At 42.2% G+C, this 27,791-nt stretch overlaps 1 protein-coding gene and 1 long non-coding RNA gene across 6 annotated transcripts in view; both read left to right on the top strand.

Moving 5' to 3' along the window:
• LOC116972972 (phosphofurin acidic cluster sorting protein 2-like) overlaps nt 1-27,791 on the top strand; it is a 164,135-nt gene that overhangs the window by 16,035 nt on the left and 120,309 nt on the right. The gene's annotated exons all lie outside the window — the stretch shown is intronic.
• On the top strand, nt 10,469-26,421 carry LOC116972977. Its single transcript, XR_004411966.1, has 3 exons — nt 10,469-10,480; nt 24,746-24,750; nt 26,244-26,421. It is a non-coding gene; the product is annotated as an uncharacterized LOC116972977 (long non-coding RNA).

The raw sequence follows: 27,791 nt of genomic DNA, 5'->3' as shown, positions 1-27,791 counted from the left end.
GGAACTGACAACATCACTTTGTGATAAAGCACCTGAAATTTTAAGATATTTCTTTTAGTTTTAGTTTAGTTTACAGATAGAGCATGGAAACAGGTCCTTCGGCCCACCAAATCTGCACCGACCAGTGATCCCCGCATATTAACACTACCCTATACACACACACTAGGGACATTTATACCAAGCCTATTGCCCTACAAACCTGTACATCTTTGGAGTGTGGGAGTACAATCTTGGAGAAATACAATATCTTGGAGAAAATCCACGGCATCACAGGGAGAGCGTACAAACTCCGTACAGACAGCACCTGTAGTAAGGATCGAACCTGGGTCTCTGGTGCTGTAAGGCAGTAGCTCTACTGCTGTGCCACTGTGCCGCCCTCATTTGACAACAGACCTAAATATTTCTAGAATTTCACATTTTCGTATTAATTTGTAAAATTGTGTGTTAGATCCATCTCCATCTGCCTTATAAACAGATTACTTTTGCTGTGCAATTTTCTCACATACAGCAGATCCCACTGTAAGCTGAATGACATATTTAATGACCATTCATTATTAGTATTTTTGTAATTTCTGAAACCTTATAAGAATTAGTACTGGTACATTTTTAGATTTTTAAGATATTTGTGTTTAATATATGCTTGACGATAACAGCAGTAATCCTTTTTGATTCTTTGAAAGGAACTAGCAACAAAGCTGAATTGGTGTGCACTCTCTTGAATGCCCTTGAGTTCACAATTATATCTCTTATGACATTCAAGCTTTTAGTATTATATAGTAATTCCTTGTAGTCCAACTTTGAGTTTAGAAAGAGGTAGTTTACAAATAGCAAATTCTCTGGTGGTCATCTTCAAAGGTTCTGTAAATTCTAGAATTCTTCCTGTGGATTGGAAGAACAGAGAACAAAGAACGCCACAGCACAAGAACAGGCCCTTCGGTCCACAATGTCTCCACTGAACATGGTATCAGGACGAACATATCTACCTGCACATAACCCATATCCCTCTATTCCCCAAATATCCATATGCCTATCCAAAAGTCTTTTAAATGCCACAAATGAATCCGGTTCAACCACCACCCTTGCAGTGCGTTCGAGGCATTCACAATCTTCTATGTTAAAAAAAAACAAACTAGCCTTTAATATCTTTAAATTTTGCCTCACTCACTTTATACCTATGTCTTCTAGTGTTGGACATTTCCACCCTGGGGATAAAATGTTTTGACTGTCTACCCCATATATGCCTCTCATAATTTGATATACTTCTATAAAGTCTATCTTCAACCTCTGAGATTCCAGAGAAAACAATCCAAGTCTATCTAACCTCTCCCTGTAGCTGAAACCCTCTAATCAAGGCAGCATTCTGGTAAGCCTCTACTGCACCCTCTCCAAAGCCTCCACATCTTTCCTGTAATGGGGTGACCAGAACCGCATGCAATGCTCCAAATGTCAATTAACCTACAAACCTACACATCATTTGGTATATGGGAGGAAGCTGGAACACCCAGACAAAACCCACACAGTCACAGAGAAAATGTATAAGCTCCCCACTGACAGCACCCATACAGGATCGAACCCGGGTCTCTGTGCTGTGAGGTAGCAGCTCTACCACTGTACACTGTGTCTCCCTGTAGAGTAAAGAGATCTTGGAGTCTAGGTACATAATTACAATCTTAAGAGGGTGTCAAAAATTACAGCAGGGTCTTGATCAGTGGGCAACTGGGCTGAAGGATGGTTAATAGAGTTTAATGCAGAGAAGTGTGAGGTATCGCTTTTGGGAAGTCAAACCAGGGCAGCTGCTTCACAATGAATAACAGTCTCTGGAGAGTGTGCAAGTGCATAGGGATCCAGGAGTGCAAGTACATACTTCTATGAAAGTGGCTTCACGGGAAGTTAGGGTGGTCAGGAAGAAATTTGGTCCATTGGCCTTAATCATTAGGAAATCTGGCAGAAGTGGGAGACTGTGCAATTCAGATTCAGATTCAGATTCAGATTCAATTTTAATTGTCATTGTCAGTGTACAGTACAGAGACAACGAAATGCATTTAGCATCTCCCTGGAAGAGCGACATAGCAAATGATTTAAATAAATAATAATAAGTGATAATAAGTGTCCGGGGGGTGGGGGGGTGATTGGCAGTCACCGAGGTACGTTGTTGAGTAGAGTGACAGCCGCCGGGAAGAAGCTGTTCCTGGACCTGCTGGTTCGGCAACGGAGAGACCTGTAGCGCCTCCCGGATGGTAGGAGGGTAAACAGTCCATGGTTGGGGTGAGAGCAGTCCTTGGCGATGCTGAGCGCCCTCCGCAGATAACGCTTGCTTTGGACAGACTCAATGGAGGGGAGCGAGGAACCGGTGATGCGTTGGGCAATTTTCACCACCAAATGTGTTGTCAGGGTGACAGGTTCAATGGGGGACATTGCGTTTGCATCTCACAACCCAGGACCTCGCTTTGTTGCAGTGGCTGTAAGCCTGTGCCCAGTGTAACGCTCTTCAAGAGTGTTTTACTATTTGCACTCTTTTCGCAGCACTGTCCATCAAACACCACCACAAATTGATGACCAAAATTCTTTATAAAGAAATCTGTAATAACGAGGGCAAACTGTGTTCTGTTCACTTTTAGCCACCATGCTATAGAAAACATGCCATTAATCTGGAAAGAGTGCATAGGATGTTGCCAGGACTTGAGGACCTGAGCTATAGGAAGAGGTTGGGCAGGCTAGGACTTTATTCCTTGGAGCTCAGGAGGCTGAGGGTGATCTTACAGAGGTGTATAAAATCATGAGGGGAACTGATAGACTGAATGTACAGAGTCATTTACCCAGAGTAGGGAAGTCAAGAACTGGCGGACATAGGTTCAAGTTGAGAGGAAAGATTTAAAAGGAACCCGAGGGACAACCTTTTCACACAAGAATTGTGGTGGGTGTCTGGAATGAGCTGCCGGGGGAGGTACTTGAGACAAGTACTATAGCAACATTTAAAAGACATTTGGATACCTACATGGCTAAGATGTAGAAGGACACGTGCCAAATGCAGGCAGATGGGTCTAGTGTAGATGCGGCATCTTGGTTGGTATATGCAAGTTAGGTTGAAGGGTCTGTTTTTGTGCTGCATGACTCCATGACTCTAAAAGTGTTGACACAAGTTATGAAAGCCACACAAAGGAAAATGCTGGAATTAATTTCAAGAGCAGTAGAATTTAAACTACTACAGAGCCGTGCCTGTGCTGGTCTGATCTCTATCTTAAGGATTAGAAGATTGAGGGGGGATCTTATAGAAACTTACAAAATTCTTAAGGGGTTGGACAGGCTAGATGCAGGAAGATTGTTTCCGATGTTGGGGAAGTCCAGAACAAGGGGTCACAGTTTAAGGATAAGGAGGAAATCTTTTAGGACCGAGATGAGGAAAACATTTTTCACACAGAGAGTGGTGAATCTCTGGAATTCTCTGCCACAGAAGGTAGTTGAGGCCAGTTCGTTGGCTGTATTTAAGAGGGAGTTAGATGTGGCCCTTGTGGCTAAAGGGATCAGGGGGTATGGAGAGAAGGCAGGTACAGGATACTGAGTTGGATGATCAGCCATGATCATATTGAATGGCGGTGCAGGCTCGAAGGGCCGAATGGCCTACTCCTGCACCTATTTTCTATGTTTCTATGATAGAATCTGAAAAACACCCCTCTACCACAACCACTGTCTCCAACCGTCAAGAGAATTTTATATCCAATTGGCTAGCTCAATCACCCTGTATTCCAGGATCGAGGAAGAACTACAATAAAGATAGCTGAGGATGATGAACTGATATGCTTTGGAAATGTACATATTGTGAGGCTCTGGAAGATTAATAATGTGATAGATGTTGGAAGATGCTTTTTCGACTGTTGAAAACTTGTGGCTCTAAATATAACATGTAAGAAAATTAGAATTAATTTCTTCAGAGAGGGAAAATGTGTGACTTGGTTCCCTGTGAAATGGTTGTGGCAAATGATATGAATGTGGTTATTGAGGGAGAAGGCAAGCTGAGGGTTTGAGAGGAGCAAAAGTACAGGCTTAGTCTAATTGATCAATTTGTTCTACTTCCAGCAAATGACATCAAAAGAGTTATTATAACTTTCGATCAGTGAGCTTTGTTAGTCACTTGTCAATAGTTTAATTAATTGCATGATTTTATGTACAAAAGAGCAGAATTCTGATGTGCAATAGAAAGACTCACTAGTGTGGGATGTCAAACGCTCCTTGCGATATGATACTTCTGCACACTGTGATACTGTTAATGAAATCTTTGTGAAAAAGATAGAAATTTAAAATATTTGAACCAAATTTGTTGTTTGCTTGAATCTTGCTATGAATTGAGGCCAAGGAACTTTAAACTTAAAAGCACATTATCATAATTAATAGTGATTCTGAAAGAAATAGAGATTGGTAATCTTGGCAAATAAACAGAAATGTGAAGCGATCATAAGGTTATGTGCATTGTGATAAGACACTTGCTTCGCCAATAGCTCCCACTCCTTGGATGCTATGGCTAAAAGGAGTCATGAATTGAGAGCATGGCTGCATGCCAAGAGGTAAATGAGAACAGTCCGGAAGGCACACCTCATCTGTTCCACCACTTCCGCCCGCCTCCCTATTCTTCCATCCTTTCCGGTACGACATCTGGCATCCATTCACTTGCTTGTCTGGCTTGAATAACCACGTGGAATTTGTTTGAAAATTTTGTGTCAGAATGCTGCAAGTGTTGAGCATTATTTTGCCCAAAAGACTTGCTCAAAATTCTACTTCTCATGTTCTAAAATATGCTCAAAAAAAGGTTGTAGGTAAAGGATCTGACGTCTTTCGCTGCCTGTGAAGATGATCGTTAATGATTCAACAAGCTTTTAAGTTTAGGTTTAGTTTCTATTTGCAACATGTACTGAGATACAGTGAATAGCTTTTTTGTTCTGTGCTATCCAGTCAATGAAAAGACTATACATAATTACAATCAAGCCATTCCCAGCGTACAGATACAGGATAACGGGTAGGTGGACAAAAATGCTGGAGAAACTCAGCGGGTGAGGCAGCATCTATTGAACAAAGGAATAGGTGACGTTTCGGGTCGAGACCCTTCGTCAGACTTCTGAAGAAGGGTCTCGACCCGAAACGTCACCTATTCCTTCGCTCCATAGATGCTGCCTCATCCGCTGAGTTTCTCCATCATTTTTGTCCACCTTCGATTTTTCCAGCATCTGCAGTACTTTCTTAAACAGGATAAAGGGTATATCATTTGGTGCAACAATCCAATTAAAGATCATGGAAAGGTCTCCAATGAGGTAGATGAGAGGTTCCAGCTGGTGAAAGAGCGGTTCAGTTGCCTGATAGCAGCTGAGAAGAAACTGTCCCTGAATCTGGAGGCATTCATTTTCAAACTTCTGTACCTCTTGCCTGTACCTCTCCCTGATGGGAGAGGGGAGAAGAGGGAGTGAGCCTCGTCTTTGATTATGCTCGTGACTTTGCTGTGACAGTGTGAATTGTAGATGGGGGCCAATGGAAGGGGGGTATCTCATTTGCCTGATGGATTGAGCTATGTCCATAACTCTGCAATTGCTTGCGGTCTTGGATGGAGCTGTTCCTAAACCATGCTGTGATGCATACCAATACAATGCTTACTACAATCACCTGCAGAAGTTGTTGGGGACATGCCAAATTTCCTAATCCTTCTACGGACGTAGAGGCATTGGTGTGCTTTCTTGGCCATTGCTTCAATCTGGCTGGTCCAGGACAAATTGCTGGTCATATTTATTCCTAAGGACTTGAAGCTTTCCACCAGATCTTGTCTTGCCTTGTGTTTTGAAGTTTTAGACAGAATCTTTTGTCAGACATGGATCGAGGTGTCTGAGAAAGATTGTTTGGTACAAGGATGGTGCGTTTTCCATCTCGACCACAGTTGTCCGTTACAATAGTCATGAGTTGCATGTGGCAAATCAGGAAGTCAGATATACATAACAGTATTTTCAACATGTCGCCTTAATGTTCGTATTTTATAGAACAGTGCAGCACAGGAATGTTCCCTTCGATCCACAATGTTTTGTGCCGAATATAATGGCAAGTTAAACTGATCTCATCTGCCTGTACATGCAGAAAGCCTTAACTATCTGTGATGCCACTTTCAAATAACTATGCACTTGCCCTCTGAGATCCCTGTGCTCAACCATACTCCCTAGAACCCTGCCATATACTGTAAATGTCCTGCCCTGGTTTGACTTGCCAAAATGTAAAACCTTACACTTCTCAGCATTATACTCTGTGTTAACCATTAGTCGACACACTTGCCTAACTGATCAAGATCCTGCTATCATTTTAGATCCCCTCTTAATATTGTTACCCTACCCTGTATTTTTTTTCTGCATCCACAATATCCTTGTTACCGACTGTGCTAGGTATCAATTTCAGGAAGCATGGTGGAGGACATACCGCAATCAGCATCGATCGTGCCATAGTGGAAATGGCTGAGGGCGTCAAGTTCCATAGCATAAAAATTACAAAGGATGTCTGATGGACCAACAACATTGAAGTGAAAGCCAAGAAAGCATACCAGCACTTTTACTTTCGTAAGAGACTGAGAAAATTTGGCATATCTCCAATTACTTTTACAAACACCATAGAAAGCACAGTCGGTTTGCATCACAACTTGGTTTTGGAACAGCTTTGCCTAAGGCCACAAGAAATTGCAGAGAGTTGTGGATGTAGTCCAGTCCATCACCCAGATCAAACTCCCTGCCATCGACTCCATGTCATTTCACGCTGTCTCGGGAAAGCAACCATGATAATCAAAGATATTTCAACTCTCAGTCATTCTTTCTCCCCGCGAGACAGTAGGTACAGAAGCTTGAAAGCGTGCACCACCGAACTCAGGTTCTTCCCCCTCTGTTCTCAGGCTTCTGAATCAGCTAGGTAGTGGGCCGGATATCAAATAATGACGAGACAGAGTACAGGAAGGAGATTGAGAACTTTGTAGCCTGGTGCCAAGACAACAACCTTTACCTCAATGTCAGCAAGACAAAGGAGATTGTGATTGACCAGAAAACGAAGCAACACACATACTTGAAAACTTCAGTTTCTTAGAAGTAAATATCACTAGAAATTTGTCCTGGATGAGCAATGGTCAAGAAAGCACACCGAAGCCTCTACTTCCTTGGAAGGCTCAGGAGGTTCAGCATATCCCCAACAACTCTATCCAACTATAGATGTGCCGTAGAAAGCATTTTATCGAGATGCATCACAGCATGGCTTTGGAACAGCTCTATTAATGATCACAAGAAAATGGAGAGCTATGTATGGACTTAGCCCAGTCCATCATGCAAACCAATCTTCCTTCCATTGATTCCATCTACACTTCACTGCCTCGGCAAGACCACCAGCAGCGTAATCAAGGATGAGTCTCACTACGGTCACTCCTTCTTGTCCCCTCGACAATCAGGCAAGAAGTACAGATGTATGAAAGTACACACCTCCATTCCCAGCTGTTATCAGGCAATTGAACCATTCTATCATCAATGAGAGAACCTATCATCTATATCATTGGAGACCCTTGGTCTATCATTTATCAGACTTTACTGGACTTTCTTGCACTAAATGTTTTTTTTCCTGTATCTGTACAATGTGAAATCATGTATAGGCTTGATTGTAATCATGTATAGCCTTTCTGAATGGATAGCAAACACCATAAAAGCTTTTCACTGTACCTTGGTACATGTGCCAATAAACTACTAAACTATCAGGTACAGACCGATTCTCCTCTGGCTCATTGGAGACATTGGGCTTTGCTTTTGGAACTGTTAAGCTACAATCCTGAGAACTATGTATTGCACTCTGTATCTTTCTCTTCGTTCTACCTATTGTGCTTGAGTTAGGCTTGATTGTATTTATTTATTTATGGTATTACCTTCTTGATTGGGTAGTGTGCAAAACAAAGCTTTTCCCTGTACCTTGGTACCTGTGACAATAATAAACTTCAACCTAAACCATGTGCAATTTAGAGCTTCTCTAATACAGTAAAAAAATGATATTACATTTCCGACCATGCGACTAAATTAGGGCAGGTGACTAGTAGCTCAGTCAGAGCTGGGATTTAAGGAGAAATTCTGCAGCTTGTTGAGTTGGTGACAGAGATGGGGAAGTGTGAGGTCCAGGTCATGTGGTTTAAAGTTGAACCTTTGAGGAATTGTTTGCTTACTAGATTGGTGTGCAGAGGTGATTATAAATGGGACTTGCATAAATTGGAGTAAGTGCAACAAAGATTTAGATGAGCTTAAATTTACTGAGATGTGATTCAGTCCTGAGGAAGAGCTTGGCATCCTTTGATATTGTTGCCTGGCTATGAACCAGTTTGCTTCATGGGGACGTAAGAGCAACAACTGAAGTGTCTGAAGAAGGGTCCTGACTCGAAAAGTCACCTATTCTTGTTCTCCAAAGATCCCGCTGAGTTACTCCAGCGCGATGTGTCTTTTTTTGTAAACCAATATCTGCAGTTCCTTGTTTCTCCATTTTACAGCTCTACTGCACAATCTCCTCACGGTATGCCTAGTTCGGAGCAGTTCTCCTGAGTCTGAAGAAGGGTCCTGATACGAAATGTCATGTACCCATGCTCTTCAGAGACGCTGCCTGACCGTCTGGGCAGCATCTGCAGTTCCTTGTTTCGCAATGGAAATGTTGAGTATTTTAATCTGTTCTCAGATCTAAACGGGTTGTTCAGGGTTTTATCTCAATTTATTTTCAATGATTACAACTCTAAAAAATGATAGACTTTTTTCGAGCCACAGCTCACATACCAACATTGCAATGATGCCAATATGACAATATGTCAGAACTATCTGCATAGTTACCTTTATATTGGTTAGATTTGCCTTAATGATTTTTGTTTAGGTAGTCTCTCCCTGACATCCCTGCATTTCCCATGACTGATGCTGGTCTGAAATTTCACAAGTGCCAGCAAATACTCTGCCTAACCAGTTGTTCATTGTGTATGAGCCCAACAGGTGAGTATCAGCAGGCCGTTTGGAGGATGTTGCCAAAAATCAAAAAGCCTATCATTAATAGAGCATCTTTTAAAGACCTCTGGATGTCCCAAAGCACTTTTATGCCAATGAAGCATAGTTGCATCATATAGCGAGAAACATCAGAGCTAATTTCTATGTAGTAAGATCCCAGGAAAACCAATGTGACAATTCCTATATGATCTGTCTTTCAGCAGTATTGATTAAGGAATAAATATTATGCAGGCCAAAGGAGGGAATATGCCCTCCCCCCCTACCCCCGCCCCTTTTCAAAATGTTGTAAACTTTTAATAATGTTTTCTGATAGAACAGATGGGTTGCGGTTTAACATTACTGAATAAGCGAGTTCGGTATTCCGACTGCTCATGCCCAGGTCATAGATCACTGGAGATAAACATTGGAGGGTGCGGATCAGCTGTGTGTTATCTTTGGTTAACAGACCTTCGTTTCAGTGAGTGCTTTATGCTTCTTGCTGCTCCATGGGGTCAGGGTCCATGGTCGGGGTCCATGGTCGGGCGCGGGCGCTGGGCCCTCCATGGTCCATAGTCTGTGCGCTCTCTCCCCTGTCTCCCACTCGCATCTGCCCCCTCTCTCTCGCTGTTACACCCACTCTCCCGCTATTTGCCACCCCGTTCCTCAGATTAAATATATTTTTACACATAAATCATGAATAAAGATAAGATTTCACATAGTTTATGCAGCCAGTGCTTCGTTCACTTTTTCTTTATCGCGAGTGACCTTTGACAAATCCCATGATTCCTTACGTTTTTCAGAATACCGAACTCGCTTATTGGCAACATCTACTGAAATGCTGCCTGTCCATCACCCTCGGTACTGTCTTGTTCATAGTGCAGTGTTCTGAGGTGCCACTCAGCACTTCTTCAGTAGTGCCCTCCAAGTGCATCATTCTCTCAATACTGCCTCTCTACAGTGCATGTTCCTCTTCTACTGATCCTTCTTATTGAAAATGAAACGTCCCCTCAATACTATCCCCTTCCACAACTTTGCCACAATGTTGACTTCTGAGAGTGCAGCACCTCTTTAGTATTGCCTCTCCTTCAGTGCATCATTTAAGACTGCTATGGGTTGATTTAGTGCATAGGTTAAAGGAAACTCATCATTCGGCAGATTGTCACTGTTTTCCCCTCCCAACTGGCTCCAATCCAATTCTCATTTGGAGAGGGGGGGGGGGGGGGGGGGGGGGGGGGAGATATGAGAGGAGTCCAGGTAACCTTGCCTACATTTTTGCCTATTCACTTCCTCATCTAGACTTTGCATGGAACTTTGCAATGTTTAGTTTGGTTGTCTTTAGGAAACATAATTGGAGGTTCAATTGATATGGATACAGCACTTTGAAAATTGAAACATGCTTCAAAAGTTATATTCAGATTAGAGTGGATACCAATCAAAGGGAGGAGAAGTTAGGAAAAGGTTCTTAGAGACTGAGGTGTTGTGCAGTAAGTGGTTCAGTGTCAGAAGGAAATGGTAATAGAAACGTTGGTAATATATAGTTTACAAGCATGTCAAATCACCTCATTGGAGTATTTGAACCTGAAAATGACAAAGCAGTTGATAGGATGTGGAGTTGACATTGCAATGGAAGTACAATGCAGTTAGATCCTGTATGATATTCCATACAGACCAATACAGTCCAAGAACGCCTGTAGTGGGGATTTAGGATTTGTTGACGAGAGGCAGTGGGTCGATTGATGAGGCCATAGGCTATAGTTCCTGCACAACTGAACAATGGTGTCTTCAGAAGAAGGAGACGGGAAAATATCAGACTGGATTGGTAGATGGAAACAGTGGGCTGAACTTCCTTGATGCTATCTTTTCTCTGCTGAACATTTTCTGCTTTATTTCTGTTTTCTATCTCCTGTAGTACTTTGCTTTTGGAATGCTGAGATGTAAAATTGGCCACAGGTAGCATACTGCTGTGCTTCAAAAGTGAAATTTTAACTCTGTGAATGTGGCTGATTCCGTGTGTGGGACTGGACCATTGGTAGCACCTAAATGTAGGCACCATACATCATCAACATTCATCACAGGCTGAAGCAGCTTGGAACAGACGTCTAGCCGCAGTTCACCAGCTTGGATTGAAAGAGAAACAGCCGCCTGGGGGCTATTCTTGCATAGATTCAGACCTACCGCAGGCTCTAAGGATGTCATACTGCCTTAATTTTTTGGCATGGCTCTCTTTACTAAGCAAGTATCCATAGCAAACACTAGTCTGGCCAAAAGCTCATCATAAAATCCCACACACAGAATAGGTCCATCGCCTCAGACACCTCTGAAGTCTTTGGGATGGTATTTTAATGAATGAAGATTAAATGAAACGAGGCAGTAGCGCTGCCAGTATGATTTAATGCCTTTAGCTGCCGGGCAAAACAAGTTACAGTCTTACGTTGACAGTTTTGAACAATGTATTTAAAATGAATGGTGTGGGAAATTTGGAAATTGAAAGTATGTTGAAAGAACATGTTGATGTGTTGTGGTAGACTGATTCTATACGTCTGTATAGTCAAGTACAATCCAGCTATGAGCAGCACCATGAGTCAGCCCAGTTGTAGTACATAGAGGATTTTATTTGGAGGGAAGGAGGAATTACAGAGGGGGAGCAGTGAGAGAGGATGTTGAGGAACTCTCGTCGGAGCGAGGAGGAGACCTTCTTCAAAGTAGACATACCTGAGGAGTTTTCGCAGTGGAGCGGCCAAATTGCGTAGGATAGAACTGTGGATGCTGGCTTAAATCGAAGGTAGACACAAAATGCTGGAGTAACTCAGCGGGACAGGCGGCATCTCTGGAGAGAAGGAATGGGTGACGTCACACATTCCCTCTCTCCAGAGATGCTGCCTGTCCCCCCGCTGCGTTATTCCAGCATTTTGTGTCTACCTTCGATTAAAACCAGCATCTGCAGTTCTTGCCTACACAGATGATTTTATTCCATGTTTAAGGATCCCATTATCCCTGGCATTTCATGAACAAACACATTAGGAATTTAGCACAAAGTACTGCTCAATAGCCAAGCACCAGGTGTCGTAACTGAACTCATGACGATATGTTCAATGAAATAATGTGACTGACGAGCTGTGACCTGCAGTGCAATGTTCAACAAAAGGACATTACTGTTCTGGGTGTCAGGAAGGGCGGACTCTTTAGCAGAGGAGGGAAGGGAGTCAGCTCTGGCTGAATTTTGCATTTCCTTGCAGCTAATGGGTAGAAAACAGGTTAGTTGTAATCTTGGCTTGAAAACATTGTACATTTTGAGTGTAAAGTTAAACTGTATTATAAAGTTAAATCTGTAAGAAGTATCTTTTGTTGGTCTGGGTAACCCATGCCATGCTACCATATCTTTAACCCAGCAACTGCTTAAGCCCCTGTCCCACGATGCGAGTTTACCCAAGAGCTCTCCTGAGTTTAAAACAAAATCAAACTCGTGGTACTTCATCACGAGTAATTTCTTACTCTTGGAAATTTTTCACACTGTTGAAAAAACGTCACGAGTTGCCGCATTTCCCAAGTACCTGCCGTTAGCATTATGAGCCGCTACGAGACATCCACGAGCTCCGACGTACCCGCTATGTACATTCTACGTACTTACCACAAATTAAAATGTACCTAGGAAGCTATGAAATTTAAATTTAGATAATAATTTGGAATTCTGAGAAAACATCTCTTCATAAGTAATGATAGACACAAAAAACTGCAGTAGCTCAGCGGGTCAGACAGCATCTCTGGAGAAAAGGTCTAGGTGACGTTTTGGGTCAAGACCCCTCTTCAGATGTAATGGTGACCATTGGCAATGCATTGACGCATTAGAGTTGAAGATGACCAATTAACCTTTGGAACCTTTTCTGCCACTGTCAGATCACGGTGGGCCTGTACCACAACTCTACTCACATCCTTTGCACCAAATCGTTTACATTGCAAATTTGTTTTCATCTTTGTCTTAAAAACCCTTTTTGACCCTCAATATTGTAAATTGGTAGAATAATGTCTGAAATTGAGAATACTGGCACGGATGCACTGTAGAAAGCATCCTATCGGATACATCACAGCTTTATTTGGCATCACCGATGCCCAAGGCTGCAAGAACTTGAGGAGAGTTGTGGATCTAGCCCAGGCCATCATACAAAACAGCCTCTCTAGACTAGTGAACGGTTCGCTCATAAGCTAGGGTGTTATCAACACTTATAGCAGGATCTTGATTAGCTGGGTAAGTGGGTGGAGGATTGAATGATGGGTAAGTTTGAGTTGTTGCATTTGGGAAGTCAAAACACGGCAGGCAGAGTACAAATTAACAATCAGAGGACATATGTTTATATTTAAGTGAGCGGGGAAAGATTTAATAAGTACTTGAGGGGCAATTTTTTCACACAGAACATGGTGGGTACATGGAACGAGCTGCCAGAGGAAGTAGTGAGGCAGTTACTAGAAGGTGGCAAAAATGTTGCTGAATCATGTGTTGTATGCAGAGGCTGGTGGGGTGCAAGGTAAGGAGCAAGGGAACTAACCTTGTTTCATCTAGGGGGGAGGGAGAGCGAGAGCAAAACTACGGGACACAGAGGAGACAAGGGTGAGGGATCCATGATTGAAGGGGGAAATTAAGGGGGAAATTCACATTTACTGAATAAAGAAGGCATGGAATGAAAAGCCCAAGCACATCTTAGAGCACACCAATGCCTCTACTTCCTTAGAAGGCTTAGGAAGTTTGGCATGTCGCAAAACTCTCACCAACTTCTACAGATGCGCCGTAGAAAGCACTTTATCGGGATGCATCAACTTATTTTGGGAACTGCTCCATCCAAGACCGCAGGAAATGCAAAACATTATGGACGCAGCCCGGACCATCACACAAACCAACCTCCCTTACATCGACTCCATCTATACTTCACGCTGCCTCGGCAAGGCCACCAGTATAATCCCTTCTTCTTTGCTGTCATCAGCCTTTTGAACAGTTCTCCTAGTTACCCCAGCACTTTGTGTTTAGCTCAAGTTTCCAGCACCTGTGGTTCCTGGGTCTTCATTTTTTACTGCTCCACTGCAAAATCTCGTCAAAGTCTGCCTACTTTAGTTTTCAGCATTGTAGTGCACTAGTTCATAGATAAAGTCCAATGTCCGCAACGGGGTGGAAGTGAATCGAACAGGATGTTAGTTTATGATACTTATGTAACAAATGCTCTAATGCTGTAACACTATATTCTATACTTTGACATTTTTCTCTTTGCACTACCTGTTGTACTTGTGTCGGACTTGCTGGTACTCATGAATAGTATGATTTGCCTGGATAGCCTGTAATCATAGCTTTCCTCTGTACCTTGGTACATGTAACAATAATAAAACAGTACTAATACCAATTCCAAGATGTTGTGTTTTGAATTGAATTGAATCCTTTATTTGTCAGTTTTACTGCCTTAAGAAGCTTGCAGAAGTACTCATTCCTCATTCACATTTGTATAAAGTGATATTTGAAAGAAAATCTACACTCAGCTAGAAAAGAAAGATCAAAATAAATATTATCAATATAACTAATGTAACACTGCTATTTTGGAGCCCCATTGATAGGTGTTTCTGATCTTTTTTGATCCCTGTACTCTATTCCAATAAAACATTTTGAAACTATTAAAAAAAGATAGGAACCTAATATTTCCATTTTATATCCATGCTCATTAATATACTTATGTTCATTAGGAATCAAGTGCTAATTGTTCAATTATTTCACGTGGAACCATTACAACTGGCAGAGGAAAGAATCATCAATTGAGATAGATTTGTATTTGGGGTAGAAAGGGTGGTGTTCATATTCACTTGTTGCGTATTGTTCATGTCACTGACTCCTGCTTTGAGGATGGATTTGTTTTAGAGTTTAATCCATTTTAATTTGCTTATGAGCAGCTATCTAATTGACTGGGATTGAAGTCAGAACACAGCTGCAAAAAAAGAATTTTAAGTTAAGAAAACATCACCCTCTCTCATATGTTATTTGCCAAATCTAAGGGATACAGAAATGAATGGATATACAGTGCCCTCTATAATGTTTGGGTCAAAGATCCATCATTTATTTACTTGCTTCTGTACTTATTTATTTACTTGCCAATTTGAGATTTGTAATAGAAAAAAAATCACATTTGGTTAAAGTGCACATTGTCAGATTTTACTAAAGGGTATTTTTATACATTTTGGTTTCACCATGTAGAAATTACAGCTATGTAGAATTACATAGTTCCCCCATTTCAGGGCATCATAATGTTCGGGACACATAGGTTCACAGGTGTTTGGAATTGCTCAGGTGTGTTTAATTGCCTCCTTAATGCAGGTATAAGAGAGCTCTCAGCACCTAGTCTTTCCTCCAGTCTTTCCATCACCTTTGGAAACTTTTATTGCTGTTTATCAACATGAGGACCAAAGTTGTGCCAATTAAAGTCAAATAAGTCATTATGAGACTGAGAAACAAGAATAAAACTGTTAGAGACATCAGCCAAACCTTAAGCTTACCAAAATCAACTGTTTGGAGCATCATTAAGAAGAAAGAGAGCACTGGTGAGTTTAATAATCGCAAAGGAACTGGCAGGCCAAGGAAGACCTCCACAGCTGATGACAGAAGAATTCTCTCTATAATAAAGAAAAAACCCAAACACCTGTCCGACAGATCAGAAACACTCTTCAGGAGTCAGGTGTTGTTCCACTGTCCGCAGCAGAGTTAAGGTACAGAAATACAGAGGCTACACTGCAAGATGCAAACCACTGTTAGCCACAAAAATAGAATGGCCAGGTTACAGTTTGCTAAGAAGTACTTAAAAGAGCAATTCCAGTTCTGGAAAAAAGGTCTTGTGGACAGATGAGACGAAGATTAACATATCAGAGTGATGGCAAGAGCAAAGTATGGAGGAGAGAAGGAACTGCCCAAAATCCAAAACATATCACCTCATCCGTGAAACACGGTGGTGGGGATGTTATGGCCTGGGCATGTATGGCTGCTGAAGGTACTGGCTCACTTATGTTCATTGATGACACAACTGCTGATGGAAGTAGCATAATGAATTCTGAAGTGTAAAGGCACATCCTATCTGCTCAAGTTCAAATAAATACCTCAAAACTCACTGGCCGGCGGTTCATTCTACAGCAAGACAATGATCCCAAACATATTTCTAAAACACCAAAGGAGTTTTTCAAAGCTAAAAAATGGTAAATTCTTGAGGGGCCAGGTCAATCACCTGATCTCAACCCAATTGAGCTTGCTTTTTATATGCTGAAGAGAAAACTGAAGGGGACTAGCCCCCAAAACAAGCATAAGTGAAAGATGGCTGCAATACAGGCCTGGTAGAGCATCACCAGAGAAGTCACCCAGCAACTGGTGATGTCCATGAATCGCAGACTTCAAGCAGTCATTGCATGCAAAGGATATGGAACAAAATACTAAACATGACTACTTTTATTTACATGACACTGCTGTGTCCCAAACATTATGGTGCCCTGAAATGGGGGGGACTATGTATAAACACTGCTGTAATTTCTACATGGTGAAACCAAAATGTATAAAAACGGCCTTTATTGAAATCTGACAATGTGCACTTTAACCGTGTGTGATTTTTTTTCTATTACAAATCTCAAATTGTGGAGTACAGAGGGAAATAAATAAATGATGGGTCTTTGTCCCAAACATTATGGAGGGCACTGTAGTATGCAACTAATTTAGCCTTAACTGCGTGACCCAACTTGACTGTGAGAATCTTGTTATTCTTGTCATGTGTACTGATACACTGAAAAAAAAGATGTTGCCTCTTATCCAGGCAAATCATACAATAGATGGTATGTCAGTTTGTGCAAAAGAGAAAATAAACAGAGTGCAGAATGCAGTATAGATTGTGTGTTGCAATCATGCATGTTGTTGGTGATGGTGAACCTGACAGGGAGGGAGATTTAATTAGCTGATAAGCAGTAAAGCAGAGATTCTGTGAATTATCCTTGTGTTTCAAAGTAAACTATTTTGGCAGATTATACCAAGGCCTTTGAATTTTTTTAATAGTGGTTAGAATGAGATGATCTCCTCCCAAAATGAGGCTTTCCACTCTCAGACATCCAGTTATGCTCTCACTGCCTTCCCTCCCCCAAATGGAACAAGGATAGAGTTCTTCTGTCCCTCACCTTTCACCCCACCAGCCACCCATTCCAACAAATTATTCTCTGATATTGTTGTCATCTTCAATGTGATTGCACCCCAATTGCATCTCCCAATCTTCACCCCTTTCTGCTTCCAAAAGAGATCACTTCTTCCATAAATCCGTCAGGTCGGGGGGAGTTTGCCCCCGCCACAGATACCATGTAATCCTGTGCAACGTGCTCCATGGTCGGATAGTCGGCGACTAAACCGTCTCCCCCACCTGGTTTGTCAGGTGTGAAGAGGGCTGTGGACCTCCAGCAGGACTAAAAACTAGACCTGTCAAAGGGCGGAGGAGCTCCTAGCGAGCCAACGGCCATCCACATTTCAGTAGAAGTTGCGATCACTGTCGCACATAGCATTGTAAGGCACATAGCATTGATGTTTTCAACGATGATGATGATGATAACTCCTTGGTTCACTCATCCCTTCCCACTCAACCTGCCCCTTCCTCATGTACTTTCTCCTGCAACTGCAAATAACGTAATACCTTAACAGCATTGATGTGTGGAGGAGTCCAAGTTCAAAGCTCACTAAAGGTGGCAGCTCAAGTAGATAGGGTGGTAAAGAAGAAGTATGGAATGATTGCCTTCATTACTAGGGGCAATGAATATAAGAATCAGGAAGTCATGTTGCAGCTCTCTGGGACCATGGTTAGGCTGCATTTGGAGTATTGCGTGCACTTCTGATCACCTATTTGCAGGAAAGATGTGGAGACTTTGGAGAGGGTGCAGAGGAGGTTTACCAGAATGTTGACTGGATTAGAGTGTTCTAATAAGCACATGAAACACTGAGGATAGATGGATATGGATCATATACAGGCACAAGGGTTTGGATAGGCACATAAAGTGCAGAGCATAGAGGGATATCGATCATGTACAGATGAGATTAGTTTAATTAGGCATCAAGTACAGCACAAACATTGTGGGTTCATCAGCTGTATTCTATGTTCTAAATCAGACTAGCTCAAATGGGGTACCTTGATTGGCATGGACGAGTTATTCCGAAGGGAAACAGCCGACGTCCCTATATAGATTCCTGTGGAAAGCGACTGGTCACAGACCTCCAGCCAGAATATCATCCTTGCTCCACAACCCTCAGCGGAGTTCCGCAGGGATCTGTGGTGGGACAACTGCTATTTGTGATATTTATAAATGACTTGGACGTAGATGTGGACAGGTTGGTTTGGAAGTTTGCAGATGGCAGCAAGACTGCTGGGGTCACAAACTGTGAAGAAAGCTGTCAAATTATACAACAGGATATATTCAGGTACAGAATTGGGTGGAGAAATGGCAGATGGAGTTTAATCGGGCAAGTGTGAAGTGTCGCACTTTGGGAGGTCCTTAAGCTCCCCCCTCCTCCATCAAAAAGTCTGCTAACTAGCTTCACAGTTCTCAACTATGTATTCGTCTTGGACTTGCACCTGTCCCCTTCCAACAATTTATCTATCGTAGTCGCTGCCTCAGAAAGGCAGCCAAAATCATCAAGGACCCACACCACCCTGGCCACACACTCATCTCACCATTGCCATCAGGAAGAAGGTACAGGAGCCTGTAAACTGTAACGTCCAGGTTCAGGAACAGCTTCTTCCCTACAGCCATCAGGCTATTAAACACAACAACGAATAAGCTCTGAGTTCTGAACTGCAAAAGACTATTATATTATTTGTTATTTGCACTATTTTTGTTATTTATTGAACTTTTTCTTTTTTTTCTCTTCCCCCATTATGTACTATGTTTACATATTCACATATTCTGTTGTGCTGCAGAAAGTCAGAATTTCATTGTCCCATCCGAGACATGACAATAAAACATTCTTGACTCTCTTGAGGTCATATGTAACAGTATTGATGTACAGAGATTGTGTGGAGACCTGATAGACTTTTTCTAACCATTCATGTCATACTAACTGCCTTACAGTTCTAAACATTGATTTATCCGATTTTAGGTAATTTCTACAAACACTTCACTTGCCCCCATTACTTCTCCACCCCACCCTCTCTCATCCCCTGAACCTTGCTTATTCTTGCACCAGCTCCCTCCCCCCCTCCTCCATCAAAAAGTCTGCTAACTAGCTTCACAGTTCTCAACTATGTATTCCTCTTGGACTCGCATCTGTGTCTATCCAACAATTTACCTGTTAGGGAACCTCCTCAGCTGAGGTAATCTGTTATCAACCTTGTCCTGTCTTTTTTGGTTTCCAGTCTCTTCCCCACTCTTTCTACTACAATCAGTCTGAAAACTGCTCCCGACCCAAAACATCAGCTATCCATTTTCTCCAGAGATGGTGCCTGACCCTCTTAGTTTCTCCAGCATTGTGTGTCTATCTTTGCCCTACAGTTCCCTGTTTCTCTCTCAGCATTACACAGCATAGAAACAGGCCCTTCTGCCCATCTCATCTATGTTGACCAATGTCTCATCCTGAGTCAGAGGTATTTGCATATGTTTGTCCTATAGCCCTTGAAACCTTTCCAATTGATGTCCGTGTCCAGAGGTCTATTAAGCATTGTAATTGTATCTACCTCTTCCATTTCTGTGGGAAGCTCATTCCATGCAGCTGCCATCTCTCTCCCTGCTTTCTTACGTAATATATTTTCCAGTCTCTGGAACGACTTCTAGAATCGATTGAATTTTGGAGAATGATGATCAGTGTATGCACTATTTTCATCACCACCTCTTTCAAGATCTTGGCATGCAGGTTATTACAGAGTTGTAGAAGCTGCAGGATTTTATCATCTTTCAGTCCCATTCTTCTCCGCAATATATTTTTTACCAACGCTAATTTCTTGACCTTGTTATTTACTGACGATCTTTCGTTCTCCACTCTGGGATGGTTTATATCTTCCATGAAGACACATGCACAAAATATTTGTTGGAAGGTGGATGCAAAATGCTGGAGTAACTCAACGAGACGGGCAGCATCTCTGGAGAGAAGGAATGGGTGACGTTTCGGATCGATGCTGAGTTACTCCAGCAATTTGTGTCTACCTTTGATTTAAACCAGCATCTGCAGTTCTTTCCTACACATAAAGTATTGGTTGGATTTTTCTGCCATTTCCTTGGTCTGATATAATTTATCTGTCCTGCATGAGCTTTTCTCTTGCATTCTACTCTTTTTTTTGTTTGGTGACATGGCCCTCAGCTGAATACTAAATTTACCCAATCTTCAGCTTCACTGCTTTTATGTCAATATTATGAGCCTGTTCTTTTGATCTTATACCATTTATATATAAACTCCTCTTAATTCCCAAGGCTGGCTAACCCACTTTTTTAATGCCTTTTTTGCCTTCAAGAGATGTATATTATTTGTAAATGAAGTATTAATTCTTTAAACATTAGTCATAGCTTTTCATGTAGCCTTCAAATCTAGCTTCGCCGATTTATGCTTCTGCCTTTATTCAGTTTTAAGACCTTGGTTTCACATTGAAATAAATTATTTTCAAAGTTGATGTAAAATACTATCCTGTAATGATTACTGTTTCATAAAGGCCCCTTAATGACCAGATTATTAATGCATCCTGCATCTTAAATTAAAAATAGCCTGTTCCCATGTTGGTTAGTTGGTCTGCATAACTGATCTAGAAAACCAAAAAGACATAAAATTGCCCCCAGTGTTTAGGTGAGTGGTAGTATTAATATTTTGTTGGTTTATTGCTGCCACATGTACCAAGGTTGCTTTGTGTGCCATCTAGGTTAAAAACAAACAAACATCAAAACCAATCAAAATCGGTATGGCACAGTGGTGCAGCAGTAGAGTTGCTGACTTACAGCACCAGAGACCCGGGTTTAATTCTGATCACGGGTGATATTTGTACGGAGTTTGTAAGTTCTCCCTGTGCCCATGTGTGTTTTCCCCGGATGCTCTGGTTTCCTACGGCATTCCGAAGATGTGCAGGTTTGTAGGTTAATTTGCTTCTGTAAATTGCCCCTAGTGTATGAGGTGCAAAACTGGTGTAGCGCTTCTTTGCCCTCTACATGAGCTGCGCCCCAGGTTCGTAAACTTTAATTCCCTTATAGGTGTTTTACTGGTGTTTCTCACACAGATATTCAAAAAACAACAACACTCAATAAATCAATCTTTTATAGTACCTTTAAGTTTTAATTACTATGTAGGCCCACACACTCACTCACACAAGCCGGCAACATTAAAAACAAAACAAGAATAATCCCACGTTGCAGGCCTGGTCGAAGCTGGAGAGCGTCGCGGCCAAATACAGTGGAAGCCGTATACAGCCAATAAGTTGGCTGACCAGAGAGGACCCCATGTGGCAGAAATCTTCCTTCTCCCTCGTTGTCTCCAGGGCTCAGCTAACCGCTGCTCTCACTCTCCTCGTAATCACAAAGTCCAAACAGCGACAGTCTTTAATCCACACCTCCGAGCTGAAGGGGTAGCAGTTAGCCTAGGCTTCTTCTGTCTTCTTCTGGACTTCTCTCTCTCTCCTGGACTTCGATTACCCACAATTCCCAGCTCCCGCCCCCAAACCAATCACCACACAGGAAAAATGATCTAACTCATTAACAACAAATCAAAATGCAGAACACATATTCACAGCAAAACTTATATAAATCTCTTAATAAGAAAAACTAATATGAAGTTACACAGGGCTACACTGGGCTAACATAGAACTAGTGTATGAGCGATCGTTGGTCAGCGTGGACTCGGTGGACTAAACTAAACTAAAATAAATCATAAAGGGGTGCCGAAGATAGACACAAAAAGCTGGAGTAACTCAGCGGAACAGGCAACATCTCTGGAGAGAAGTGCAACAGTTCGTGCATAAGGAAAGGAAATAGATTGCAGAATATAGTGTAACAGCTACAAACAAGGTGCAGATTAAAACAAGTGCAAGAGCTGTAATGAGGTAGTGGTTGGGAATACATCCTTAACTTGAGAGAGGTCTGTTCAAGAATATGATAACAGTGGGGAAGATGATGGCCTTGAATCTGGTGGTATGTACTTTCAAACGTTTGTATATTCTGCCTGATAACGTAGGATAGGAGAGTGGAGACTGGTGTGTGACTAGGCCTCTGTTTGCTGCTTTCCTGAGGCAGCATGAACAGGGTGTGGGGAGAGGCTGATTTGTGAAAAATATGCCATTAAGTTGAAAAGGGTGCAGAAGCCTGCACCTATAGAAAAATAGGTGCAGGAGGAGGCCATTCGGCCCTTCGAGCCGAATATGATGGGACTTTTTTTTTGGTGCGTAGGGGGCTGAGAGGTGATATTGTTGAGTTGTACAAGATCACAAGAGGCATGAATAAAGTGAATGCTAACAGTCCTTTTCCAAGGGTTGAGGATGCTAAAGCCTTAAGTTGAGAGGAATGAGATTTAAGCAGGATTTCAAGGGCAACATTTTCAGAGGATAAACTGTATTTAGAAGCAGATACAATTATGACTTAAAAGACATTTGGACAGATATATGGATTGGAAGGATTGGACGGCTCCCATTTTAATGCAAATAAATGGGACTAGCCCAGTATGGCGACTTGGTTGCATGGACTAGGAGGGTAGCAGAGCCTGTTTCCATGCTGTGTCCTGTAACACTATGCACTGGAAGGATAAGCAAATCAACACAGATAATGTTTCTCAGGATCCACAGAACTGTAGTAGGAGCTAAAGGTACACAAAATCGCTGGGGGAACTCAGCGGGTGCAGCAGCATCTATGGAGCGAAGGAAATAGGCGACGTTTCGGGCCGAAACCCTTCTTCAGACGTAGTAGGAGCTAGTTATTCTCAGTCCCAAGGAGCTGCCAATGCAAACAGGAATATAATGTTGAATATCTTTAACCTCTCCCTACTCCATTCTAAGATTCCTACTCGGATTAAGAAGACTAAGATTAAAGCTGGTTTGCTTTAATGATTACCAGTCAGTGCCTCTGACGTTCACCATCATTAAGGGCTTTGAGCGGCTGGTCATGGTGTGCATTAACTCAAGCCTTCTAGAAAGCTTTGATCGACTACAGATTAACTACTGTCACAAAAGATCCACGACAGAGCCATCTCCACACTTATCACTGGAACATCAGGATAATGACACCTACGTCAGACTCCCCATTTATTGACTGTAGCTCTGCCTTCAACACTATCCCAACCAAACTCATCTCCAAACATCTGAACCTATTATTCAGTAAACCCTGCAACTGGATCCTCAACTTCTTAACCCATAGAACACAATTAGTGAGGATAGCCGACAAAACATCCTCTATGATGATTCTCAGCACTGCTGCTCTGCAAAGATGCGTTCTCGGCCCCTTACTATATTCCCTCTACTGGACTGCTGCCAAATTCTGTTGTCACTCTATTCACAAGTTTTCAGATGACACCACCATAGTGGTGAACAATGACGTGACATAGTGGAGGATGGAAATAGAAAGCTTAGTAACACGTGCAAGATAACAACCTCTCCATCAATGTCAGCAAGTCAAAGGAGCTAGTTATTGATTTCAGGAAACAAGGTGGTGTACATGCTTCAAGTTCCAATGCGTAAATATCACCAACAATTTGACCTGGACTAACCACATAGAAGCTACGGCCAAGAAACCACACCAACGCATCTGCATTTGGCATATTTCCAAAGATTCTTACCAATTTCGAAAGATACACCATAGGAAGCATCCTATCAGGATACATCACAACATTGACAACAGCCCTGCCCAAGACCAAGAAATTGCAGAGAATTGTGGACAAGGCCCAGTACATAAAATAAACTAGCTTCTTACCCCCTGCTCTCCCATTGACTTCTTCCACACTTCATGCTACCTTGTAAAAGCAGCTAACATCGTTTATACCCCCATCATTCCCTCTTCTTCCCTCACCCGTCAGGCAGATGATACAAATGCTTAACAGCACGTACCACCAGATTCAGAAACAGTTTCTTCCCTGCTGTTATCAGACTATTGATTGGCCTTCTCATGATCTCGATATCTCAACATAACGTACTGTGGCCCTTGCAATATTTATTATCTTCACTTTCTCTGCAACTATTTTGCTTAAATCCTCTAGCACTATATTTTGCACTCTGGTATTATTCTCTTTGCACTACCTGTTGCACGTGTCTAGGGCTTGATTGTGCTCCTGTATGGTATAATTTGACTGTATTTTGGTAGACACGGAATCATGCATTTTGGTAGTGGGAATAAAGGTGTAGACTATTTTCTAAATGGGGTGAGAATCCAGAAATTTGGGGTGCAAAGGGACTTGGGAGTGCTGGTACAGGATTCCCAAATAGTTAATCTGCAAGTCAAATCTGTAGTAAAGAAGGCAAACTCAATGCTAGCATTTATTTCAAGAAGGCTTGGATATAAAAACAGGGATGTAATGCTGAGGCTCTTATAAGGCACTGGTCAGGCCGCATTTGGAATATTGTGAGCAATTTTTGGGCACCATTTCTGAGGAAGGATGTGCTGCCTCTGGAGAAGGTCCGGAGGAGGTTTACAAGAATGACCCCAGGAATGAGCAGGTTAACCTATGATGAATGTTTGTCGGCACTGGGCCTGTACTCGCTGGAATTTAGAAGAATGAGAGGGGGCCTCATTGAAACATACAGAATAGTGAAAGGCTTGGATAGTGTGTGTGATGTATGGAGACAGTGTGGCTGTGGAGAGGATGTTTGCACTAGTGGGAGAGTCTCGGACTAGAGGTCATAGTCTCAGAATTAAACAACGTTCTTTTAGGAAGGAGATGTGGAGAAATATATTTAGTCAGAGGGTGGTGAATCTGTGGAATTCTTTGCCGCAGAGGTTGTGGAGGCCAAGTCGGTGGATAATTTTAAGGCAAGGATAGATAGATTCTTGATTAGTACAGGTGTCAGAGGTTATGGGTAGAAGGCAGGAGAATGCGGTTAGGAGGGAGAGATAGATCAGCCATGATTGAATGGCAGAGTAGATGATGGGCCGAATGGCCTAATTCTACTCCTATCACTTATGATCTTATGACAACATGCAAACAATGTTTTTCACGGTATATGTGGCAAGCTGAAACCAATAACAATAAGCAGCAGGCAACTTTTGTTACCAAAGCTGTACATCAGTCAATGTGTTGTGGCAGGAATATCAGCCTGACTACTGTGCACAAAGAGGGCCGAGCACTCAGCTGACACAGAATCCATGAAACTCTGATAGATGAATCATAGAGGAGGGCTAAGAGTAAGCACCAAGCAAGTTTCTGTTGTAATTCCGAACCACATGTACCATCAGCTGCAATTTGAGTTCTCCCATCTTGAGTTACTTTTGCATCTGAAATTACACCCTCACTTTATGGTGCTTACATGATTCAGAGAGTTAATTGTTTTTTATGTACGGTATTTAGAGTCATGATGTGGTACTACACAGAAAGGGACTCTTCAACTCACCCGTTCATGCTATCCTTTTTGCCTATCGACACAAATCTGATTTGTCTGTGTTCGGACTGTATCCTACTATGCCTTGCCTAGTCAAATGCCTGTGTAAATGTGGAGATTGTATCTAGTTCTAGCACCTTTGCCAGCAGCATCACTTTTTGTGTAAAAAAAACATTCCCTTCAGATCCCCTTCAAATGCTTCTTATTTTTTATACCAATGTGGACTATGTTTAACCCAAGGATGCAATTTTAACAGATATCTATCCTGTGTTGGATAGTTATATTGGTCAATTTGTCCCAGCTTTGTGTTTGATACTCGTCAATGGTGAAAGTAAGAGATGTCCAAAGATGAAAATTAAACAAAAGTAGATGATGGAAATCTGAAACAAACACTGAAAATGGCTGGTCAGCTGGTCAGGAAGCATCTTTTGAAAGAGAAACTGTGTCAACGTTTTGGGTCTGCGATCCTTTGCCAGAACTGGGCAGAATGGATAATGCTGTCAGAGTACCAGTAGAGACTGGTGAGCCTCACGTCAGAGGTAGGGAAACTATTGGAGAGATTCTTCGAGATAAGATATGTGGAAACAAATGGGCTAAATGGGCCATTTAGAAAAAAAAGGGCTAATTGGGGATAGCGAGGCTTGTACACGGCAGGTCATGTCTTACTAACGATTGAGTTTTTAAGGAGGTGATGAAGGAGATTGATGAAGGTATGATGTATACATAGATTTTAGTAAGGCGTTCGATAAGGTTCCTCATGGTAGGCTGATTCAGAAGGTGAACAGGATTCATGAGGACTTGATTGTACGGATTCAGAACTGGCTTATTCATAGAAGTCAAAGGTTGTGGTGGAAGGAAGATATTTTGGCAGGAGGTCTGTGATCAGTGGATCTGTACTGGGGCATCATAGGGTGGCACAATGGCGCAGCGGTCGAGTTGCTGCCTCACAGCGCCAGACACCTGGATTTGATCCTGACTCGGATGCTGTAAGTATGCAGTTTGTATATTCTTCCACACTGTTTGTCCTCCCACATTCCAAAGACCCACAGATTTGAAGGTTAAATGGCTTCTGTAAATTACCCCTGGTGTATAGGATGCAAAACTGGGATAACATAGAACTAGTGTACAGGTGATTGTGGGCTGGTGTGATCTCAGTGTGTCGAAGGGGCTGTTTCCACGCTGTATCTCTAAACATTGGTGTTTGTGATATATATAAATGACGTGAGGTAAATGTATAGGAAGGAACTGCAGATGCTGGATTGAACCAAAGAAAGACACAAATGTAGATGGGTTGACAAAAATGCTGGAGAAACTCAGCGGGTGAGGCAGCATCTATGGAGCGAAGGAAATAGGCGATGTTTCGGGTCAAGACCCTTCTTCAGACGTAGATGGATTGGCGAGTAAGCTTGCTGACGATAACAAAATTGGAAGAGTTGCAGACTGACAGAAGGTTGTCAGAAAATACAGCGGGATATAGATTAGCTGCAGAAATGGGTGGAGAGATGGCAGATGGAGTTTAACCCGAGCAAGTGTGAGGCGCTGCACTTTTTGGGAGGTTGAATACAAGGAAAAGTATAATTAATTTAGAGATACAGCACGGAAACAGGCCATTCGGTACACCGAGTCCACACTGACCAACGATCCCCGCACACTAACACTATCCTGCACATGCTTGGGACTATTTACAATATTACCAAGCCAATTAGCCTACAACCCTGTACGTCTTTGGAGTGTGAGAGAAAACTCAGGCAGGTCATGGGCATAACGCACAAACTCTGTACAGGCAGCACCTGTGGTCAGAATCGAACTCAGGTTCTCTGGCACTATATGGCAGCAAATCTACTGCTACACCACCAAGAATGGCAAAACCGTTAGCAGCATTGATGTGCAGAGGGATCTTGCAGTCCAAATTCACAGCTCACAGAAGGTGGCAACTCAAGTAGACAGGGTGGTAAAGAATGCATTTCGTTGTCTCTGTACTGTACACTGACAATGACAATTAAAATTGAATCTGAATCTGAAGGCATATGGTATGCTTGCCTTCATTGCTAGGGGTTTTGAATATGAGTCATGAAGTTATGATGCAGCTTTAGAGGACTTTGGTTAGGCCACATTTGGAGTATTACGTGCAGTTCTGGTCGCGCCTATTACAGGAAAGTTGTAGAGGCTTTGGAGAGGGTGCAAAGGAGGTTTACAAGGATTCTGCCTAGATTAGAGCGTTCCAGCTATAGGGAGCGATTGGATAGACTTGGATTGTTTTCTCTGGAACATTGTG

This window comes from Amblyraja radiata, chromosome 5 (genome assembly GCF_010909765.2).
Source record: "Amblyraja radiata isolate CabotCenter1 chromosome 5, sAmbRad1.1.pri, whole genome shotgun sequence".
Lineage (NCBI taxonomy): Eukaryota > Metazoa > Chordata > Chondrichthyes > Rajiformes > Rajidae > Amblyraja > Amblyraja radiata.
Note: the sequence above shows the minus strand (reverse complement) of the source record. Positions and strands in the feature narration are given on the sequence as shown.